Raw genomic sequence first — 9477 nt, forward strand, 5'->3', positions numbered from 1 at the left:
TTTAATGGTTTCACAACTTATATTTAAGTCTTTTCTCCACCTTGAATTTATTTTAGTGTATGGTGTAAGTTGGTGCTCAAGTTTCATTTTTTTGCACATAGCTGTCCAGTTCTCCCAACACCATTTGCTGAAGAGGAAATCTTCACTCCATTTTATGTTACTGCCCCCTTTGTCTAATATTAATTGACTGTAAAGAGTTGGGTTGATTTCTGGGCTCTCTGTTCTGTTCCATTGGTCTATGTGCCTGTTTTTATGCCAGTACCAGGCTGTTTTGATTACAGTGGCCTTGTAATACAGTTTGATATCAGGTATTGTGATCCCTCCCACTTTGTTCTTCCTTCTCAAAAGTGCAGCTGCTATTCGGGCTTGTTTATGGTTCCATATAAATTTTGAAGTGTTTGTTCTATGTCTGTGAAATATGCCATTGGTACTTTAATAGGTATTGCATTGAATCTGTATATTGCTTTGGGTAGTATGGACATTTTGATGATGTTAATTCTTCCAATCCATGAACAAGGTATATGTTTCCATCTGTTTGTTTCTTCCTTGATTTCTTTCTTCAGAGCTGTGTAGTTTTCTGCATACAGGTTTTTTACCTCCTTAGGTTTATTCCCAGATATTTTATTTTTCTTTTTGCTATATTGAATGGGATTTTTTTCTTGATTTCTGCTTTTGCTGCTTCATTGTCGGTATACAAAAAAGCCTTTGATTTCTGGATATTGACTTTGTAACCCACTGTTTTGCCAAATTCATTAATTAGTTTGAGCAGTTTTTGGGTAGAGTCTATAGGATTTTCCATGTACACTATCATGTCATCTGCAAACAATGACAGTTTTGCTTCTTCCTCTCCTATTTGGATGCCTTTTATTTCCTTTTCCTGTCTGATTGGTGTGGCTAAAACTTTCAATACTATTTTGAATAGAAGTGGTGGAAGTGGACATCCTTGTCTTGTCCCTGATCTTAATGGAAAAGATTTTAGTTTTTGCCCATTGAGTGTAATGTTGGCTGTAGGTCTTTCATATGTGGCCTTTATTATATTGGGAAATGCTCCCTGTATTCCCACTTTGCTGAGTGTTTTTATCATAAATGGAAGTTGTACCTTATCAAAAGCTTCTTCCACATCTATTGATATGATCATGTGTTTTTTGTCTTTGCTTTTGTTTATGTGATGTATTACATTTACTGATTTGCGAATGTTGAAACATCCTTGCATCCCGGGGATGAATCCCACTTGGTCATGGTGTATGATCTTTTTGATATATTGTTGGATGCGATTTGCCAATATTTTGTTGAGGATTTTAGCATATATGTTCATCAGCGATAATGGCCTGAAGTTTTATTTCTTTGTTGTGTCTCTAGCTGGTTTTGGAATTAGGATGATGCTGGCTTTATAAAAAGAATGTGGGAGTTTTCCATCCTTCTGGATTTTTAGGAATAGTCTGTAAAGAATAGGGGTTGCTCTTCCTTAAATGCTTTGTAGAATTCTCCTGTGAAGCCATCTGGTCCAGGGCTTTTGTGTGATGGGAGTTTTTTGATTACTGCTTCAATTTCTTTTGCTGTTATTGGTATATTTCGATTTTCTGCTTCTTTTTCACTGAGTTTTGGAAGATTGTATTTTTCTAGAAATTTGTCCATTTCCCCTAGGTTTTCAAATTTCTTGGCATACGGTTCTTCATAGTAATTTCTTACAGTCCCTTCGTTCTATTTCTGTGGTATCAGTTGTAATCTCTCCTCTTTCATTTCTGATTGTGTTTATTTGGGTCCTTTCTCTTCTTTTCTTGATGAGCCTACATAAAAGCTTGTCTATTTTGTTTATCTTCTCAAAGAACCAACTCCTGGATTCATTGATCCTTAGAATTGTGCTTTTAGTTTCTATGTCATTACATTCTGCTCTAATCTTGGTTATTTCCTTCCTTCTGCTTGCTCTGGGCTGTCTTTGCTGTTCCTCGAGTTGTTGCAGATGTAGGGTTAGGTTGTTTGTTTGAAATGTTTCTATCTTCTTTTGGTAGGCCTATATTGCTATAAACTTCCCTCTCAGGACTGCCTTCGCTGTGTCCCATAAGTTGTTGGTTGTTGTGAGATCATTTTCATTTGTTTCCAGAAATGTTTTGATTTCTTCCCTAATTTCATTCTTGACCCATTCGTTGTTTAATAGCATACCATTCAGTCTCCATGATTTTGGGTGCCTCGGGTTTTTTCCTCTGGGGTTGGTTTCCAATTTCAGGCCCTTGTGGTCAGAGAAAATGCTTGGTATGATTTTATTTTCTTGAATTTTTTTTAATTTTATTTAGTTATTTTTCAAGTACAGTTTTTGTCTATTTTTCCTATCCCAGCCTCCCCCGTCCCTTGCTCCCCACCTCCCTCCCATTTCCACCCCCCTTAGTTCTCGTCCCTGTGTCCTTCCTATTTGTTCCTCCAAATCCCTCCCCCCATTTCCCCCTTAACTTCCCTTCCTTCTCCCCTCTGGTCACTATCCCCTTGTTCTCAATTTCAGTGTCTTTGTTTTTTTTTTTTTTCTGCTTGTTTGTTTGTTTTGTTGTTTAGCTTCCTGTTAAACGTGAGATCATATGGTATTTGTCTTTCAACCCCTGACTTATTTCACTCAGCATAATGCTTTCCAGTTCCATCCATGTTGTTGCAAAGGGTAGTAGCTTCTTCTTTCTCTCTGCAGCATAGAATTCCATTGTGTATATGTACCACAATTTTTGGATCCATTCATTTACTGATGGGCACCTAGGTTGCTTCCAACTCTTGGCTATTGTAAATTGTGCTGCTATGAACATTGTGGTGCATAGGTTCTTTGATATTGATGTTCTAGGATTCTTAGGATATAATCCCAGCAGTGGAATTGCTGGGTCAAAAGGCAGGTTGATTTTTATTTTTCTGAGAAAATTCCACACTGTTTTCCATAATGGTTGTACCAGTCTGCACTCCCACCAACAGTGAACTAAGGACCCCTTTTCCCCACAACCTCTCCAACATTTGTTGTTTGTTGCTTTGTTTATGATAGCCATCCTGACTGGTGTAAAGTGGTATCTCATTGTGCTTTTAATTTGCATCTCTCTGATAGCTAATGATATTGAGCATCTCTTCATGTGTCTCTGAATGTTCTGTATGTCCTCCTTGGAGAAGTGTTTGCTCAAGTCCTTTTCCCATTTTCTAATTGGGTTGGGTGTCTTAGAGTGGAGTCGTGTAAGTTCTTTGTATATTTTAGAGATTAAACCTTTGTCCGAGGTATCATTGGCAAATATGTTTTCCCATACAGTTGGTTGTCTTGCTAATTTAATACTGTTTTCTTTAGCCATGCAGAAGCTTTTTATTTTGATGAGATCCCATTTGTTTATTCTTTCCTTTACATTCCTTACTCTAGGGGACATATCAGTAAAGAAGTTGCTGCGTGAAATATCTGAGATTTTCTTGCCAATGTTCTCCTCTAGGACTTTAATGGTGTTATGACTTACATTTAAGTCTTTTATCCACCTTGAATTTATTTTGGTGTATGGTGTAAGTCTGTGCTCAAGTTTCATTTTTTTTGCATGTAGCTGTCCAGTTCTCCCAACACCATTTGTTGAAGAGGCTATCTTTACTCCATTTTATGTTACTGACCACTTTGTCTAATATTAATTGACTGTAGAGAGTTGGGTTGATTTCTGGGCTCTCTGTTCTGTTCCATTGGTCTATGTGCCTGTTTTTATGCCAGTACCAGGCTGTTTTGATTACAGAAGCCTTATAATACAGTTTGATATCAGGTATTGTGATCCCCCCTACTTTGTTCTTCTTTCTCAAAAGAGCAGCTGCTATTCGGGCTCGTTTATGGTTCCATATAAATTTTCGAAGTGTTTGTTCTATGTCTGTGAAATATGCCATTGGGACTTTAATAGGTATTGCATTGAATCTGTATATTGCTTTGGGTAGTATGGACATTTTGATGATGTTAATTCTTCCAATCCATGAACAAGGTATATGTTTCCATCTGTTTGTTTCTTCCTTGATTTCTTTCTTCAGAGCTGTGTAGTTTTCTGCATACAGGTTTTTTACCTCCTTAGTTAGGTTTATTCCCAGATATTTTATTTTTCTTTTTGCTATATCGAATGGGATTTTTCTCTTTATTTCTGCTTGTGCTGATTCACTGTTGGTATACAAAAATGCCTTTGATTTCTGGTTATTTACTTTGTAACCAGCTGTTTTGCCAAACTCATTAATTAGTTAGAGCAGTTTTGGGGTAGAGTCTATAGGATTTTCCATGTACACTATCATGTCATCTGCAAACAGTGACAGTTTTGCTTCTTCCTTTCCTATTTGGATGCCTTTTATTTTCTTTTCTTGCCTGATCATTGTGGCTAAAACTTTCAATACTATTTTGAATAGAAGTGGTGAAAGTGGACATCCTTGTCTTGTTCCTGATCTTAGTGGAAAAGCTTTTACTTTTTTCCCATTGAGTATGATATTGGCTGTAGGTCTCTCATATATGGCCTTTATTATTTTGAGAAATGCTCCCTGTATTCCCACTTTGCTGAGTGTTTTTATCATAAATGGGTGTTGTACCTTATCAAAAGCTTTTCCCGCATCTATTGATATGATCATGTGATTTTTGTCTTTGCTTTTGTTTATGTGATGTATTACATTTACTGATTTGTGAATATTGAACCATCCTTGCATCCCTGGGATGAATCCTACTTGATCATGGTGTATGATCTTTTTGATATATTGTTGGATGTGATTTGCCAATATTTTGTTGAGGATTTTAGCATCTATGTTCATCAGCGATATTGGCCTGAAGTTTTCTTTCTTTGTTGTGTCTCTATCTGGTTTTGGAATTAAGATGATGCTGGCTTCATAAAAAGAATTTCGGAGTTTTCCATCCTTCTGGATTTTTTGAAATAGTCTGTGGAGAATAGGGGTTAGCTCTTCCTTAAATGCTTTGTAGAATTCTCCTGTGAAACCCTCTGGTCCAGGGCTTTTGTGTATTGGGAGTTTTTTGATTACTGCTTCAATTTCTTTTGCTGTTATTGGTGTATTTAGATTTTCTGCTTCTTTTTCACTGAGTTTTGGAAGATTGTATTTTTCTAGAAATGTGTCCATTTCCCCTAGGTTTTCAAATTTCTTGGCATACAGTTCTTCATAGTAATTTCTTACAATCTCTTCTATTTCTGTGGTATCAGTTGTAATCTCTCCTTTTTTATTTCTGATTGTGTTTATTTGTGTCCTCTCTTTTCTTTTCTTGATGAGCCTACTTAAGGGCTTGTCTATTTTGTTTATCTTCTCAAAGAACCAACTCCTGGATTCATTGATCCTTAAAATTGTGCTTTTAGTTTCTATGTCATTTAATTCTGCTCTAATCTTGGTTATTTCCTCCCTTCTGCTTGCTCTGGGCTGTCTTTGTTTTTGTTCCTCGAGTTCTTGCAGGTGTAGGGTTAGGTTGTTTGTTTGAAATGTTTCTATTTTCTTTAGGTAGGCCTGTATTGCTATAAACTTCCCTCTTAGGACTGCCTTTGCTGTGTCCCATAAGTTTTGGGTTGTGAGATCATTTTCATTTGTTTCCAGAAATGTTTTGATTTCTTCCCTAATTTCATTCTTGACCCATTCATTGTTTAATAGCATACCATTCAGTCTCCATGTTTTTGGGTGCTTTGGGTTTTTTTCTTTGGGGTTGGTTTCTAATTTCAGTCCCTTGTGGTCAGAGAAGATGCTTGCTATGATTTCAATTTTCTTGAAATTTTTGAGGCTCGTTTTGTGTCCTATCATGTGGTCCATCTTTGAAAATGTTCCATGTGCATTTGAAAAGAATGTGTATTTAGCTTCTTTGGGATGAAGGGCTCTATATATATCAGTTAAGTCCATTTCATCTAGGGTGTTGTTTAATGCTGCAATATATTTGTTGATATTTTGTTTGGAAGATCTGTCCATTTTTGATAGTGGGGTGTTCAAATCCCCTACTATAAATGTGTTGCTGTCAATATCTTCCTTGAAGTCCTCTAAGATTGTCTTGATGTATTTTGGTGCCCCTATGTTTGGTGCACATATATTTACGATGTTATTGTCTTCTTAGTGGATTCTTCCCTTGAGTATAATGAAGTGACCTTCTGGGTCTCTCTTTATGGCCCTTTTTTTGAAGTCTATCTTGTCCGATATGAGAATTGCTACCCCAGCTTTTTTTTTCTTGTTTGTTTGCTTGGAAAACTTGTTTCCAGCCTTTCACTTTTAGTCTGTGATGGTCTTTTGTCCTGAGGTGGGTCTCTTGTAGGCAGCATATGTTTGGGTCATGCTTTCTTATCCATTGAGCTATTCTGTGTCTTTTGATTGGAGCATTTAATCCATTTAGGTTTAAGGTTATTATCGATAGGTACTTATTCATTGCCATTTTTGTACCTGTGTTCATCTCTGTCTCCCTCTTTTCCTTCCTTCCCTTAAAGCAGTCCTTTTAGTATTTCTTGTAGAGCTGGTTTGGTGGAGGCGTTTTCTTTTATGCTTCTTTTGTCTTGGAAGTTCTTTATTTGGCTTTCTATCTTGATTGAGAGCCTTGCTGGGTAAAGCAGCCTTCATTGTAGGCCTCTGTTTCTCATTACTTGGAATATTTCTTGCCATTCTCTTCTTGCTTCTAGTGTTTCCATTGAGAAGTCAGTAACTAACCTTATTGGGGCTCCCTTGTATGTTACTTCTTTTTTTCTCCCTTGCTGCCTTTAAGATTCTCTGTTTGTCTTATAATTTTGCCATTTTGATGGTGATGTGTCTTGAAGTGGGCCTCCTTGGGTTCCTCTTGATTAGGACTCTCTGTGAGTCCTGGATTTGTGTGACTTTTTCTCTCATCAAATTAGGGAAATTTTCTCTCATGAGTCTTTCAAATACATTTTCTTTTTCTTGTTCTTCTTCTCCTTCTGGTATTCCTATTATTCGGATATTATGATGTTTCATATTGTCTTGCGTTTCTCTTAATCCCTCTTCAATCTTTCTGAGCCTCTTTTATATTTTCTTGCTCTTTCTGTGAGATACTTTCTACTTTGTCCTCTAACTCGCCAATCAGAACCTCCACCTCATCTATTTTATTTTTGAAACTTTCTACTGTGTTCTTCAATTCAGAAATTGTATTCTTCATTTCCTCTTGTCCCTTGCTGATATTTTCTGTTTCCTTTTTCATGTTGATGTAGTTTGCAGAGAGATCATTGTAGTTCCCCTGTAGTTTCTTATAGCTCATTTTGAGCTCTTTGAACTTTGTAATAACCATTGCTTTGAATTCACTATCTGATAGTTGATAAGCCTCTATTTTATCTAGCATACATTCTGAAGTCTCTGCTTTTTCTTTTATTTGGGGATCGTTTCTTTGTCTTTCCATTGTTTGAGACACTTCTTGGTAGTCTCAGCTTCTAAAATTGATCTGTTTTGAAACCCTGGGTTTATGGTGTGAACTTCTGTGGTATGATACCTGTGATTTCAGTGGTGCAGACTCCTTCAAGTATCTTGATGTTCTCTGTCTCCACCTACTCTCATGCTGGTCCTCAGGCTGGTCGCAGCAGTGGTCGCCTACCATTGCTGAATGTCCTAGCTCCAGTAGCCGACTCCTCCAGTGCCCAGGCCAATTACTATGGCAGCGGCACAGGGGCCGAGAATGTCCTGTCTCCCATAGCTGACTCCTCTGAAGCCCAGGACTGTCACAGGGGTTTGGAGTGTCTCGGTTCCCTTGTCTCACTCCCTGGTGTCCAGTCCCGTCACTGTGGCAGCGGCACAGGGGCTGAGAATGTCTTGGCTCCGGTACCTGACTCCTCTGATGCCCAGGACCGTCACAGGTGCTTGGAGTGTCTGGCTCCCATACCTGACTTTCCGGCTCCCAGGCCTGTTGCTATGGCGGCAGCACAGGGGCTGCATATGTCCCAGCTCCCTTAGCTGACTCTGCAGCTGTCTGGTGTTTCAGCGTCGGTCATAATCTCTGGTCTTTTAATTTCATAAATGCTGGGTAACCAATGGTTTGTTGTGCTGTTTCTCCATACATCTGCCAGGATTTTCACCCATGAGTGCAGGAGCTAGAATCCACTTCGTCCTACTCCGTTGTCATCTTCCCAGCATCCTCTAATTTGTCAGTCTTTTATAGTTAGTGTTTTTTTCTCTGTATAAGATTTATTTGTTGTCCTGGATGATGTAGTTCGGTGGTTTGAGTGCTAGCCTGTGAACCAAAGGGTCCCCAATTTGATTCCCAGTCAGGATGCATGCCTGGGTTGCAGGCCAGTTCCCTGGCTGGGGGCATGTGAGAGGCAGCCAACTGATGTTTCTATCCCTCTCTTTCTCCTTCCCTTTCACTCTCTTTGAAAATAAATAATTTAAAAAAATAGTTATTTGAATATCCAATGTCAAAATATTTTTCTTTTATGTTTATCCTAGAGTCTAATAATTTTAGATTCTGTGTTTATAGTGTTCATATCAAATTTATTTTTTATTTTGTATAAAACACTGAGATATTTTTGTTTCTGTAAAGTGTCCATTTTGCTTTATTAATATTTGTTGAAAATACTCATTTAAATAATTTTGAAACTTTTTCTACCATCATTTGTCCACATATATGTGTGTCTGTCTCTAAGCTTTCTATTATTTTGAATTGAACTGTGTTTATCCTTCATTACATACTGTTTCAATCACAGTAGCTGTATTTTATTTAGTTATTTTTTAAGTACAGTTTTTTGTGTATTTCTCCCATCCAAGCCACCGCCCCCGGTAGTACCTGTATTTTAAACAGGCCTCTTTACTATTTGAGGTTCTTATTTTCATAGTAAATTTTAAATCAACTTGTCAAATACTATAAAAAATTGCTACTGGGATTATGACTAGGATTGCATTGAATTTATAGAATAATTGGAGGACAGCTGTAATCTAAATGTATCGAGTTTTTCAAACTTGATATAACTGTATGTTAAGATTTTAATCTTGACAATGTTTTATAATTATCAATATACAGGTCTTATAAATATTTTTTAATTTTATGATTAAAATTTTTGTTTTCAATGTTATTATAAATAGTATTTTTAATATTCATTTTTCAATTATTTGCTTCTAGTATAAACAGATATAATTGACTTTTCTATAATGATTTTAGATACCACAATCTTTATAAGTTTGCTTATTACTTATTTTTCTTAGATTGTTTAATTATAGAAAATAAATTACAATATAATTTGTGATAAAGACAGTTTTGTTTCTTTTTTTACAAAAACTATCACCTGAGGATATATTTACTAATTTTAGAGGGAAAGGAAGGGGGAAAATACAAGAGAAAGAAACATAGATGTGAGAAACATCAATTGACTGCCTCAGAGCCCTCCCCCAACCAGAAATCAAACCTAAAACCTTTTGGTGTACAGGATGACACTCCAACCAACTAAGCCACCCTGCCAGAGCTGCTTCTTTCTTTTCAGATGTTTATGCATTGTATCTTTTTCTCACCTTATTTCAATGGTAAGCATCCTTCACACCAAGTTGAGCTGAGAATGGGTA

This window comes from Artibeus jamaicensis, unplaced genomic scaffold, assembly GCF_021234435.1.
Source record: "Artibeus jamaicensis isolate MK-2021 breed Jamaican fruit bat unplaced genomic scaffold, CSHL_Jam_final contig_311, whole genome shotgun sequence".
Taxonomy (NCBI): Eukaryota; Metazoa; Chordata; class Mammalia; order Chiroptera; family Phyllostomidae; genus Artibeus; species Artibeus jamaicensis.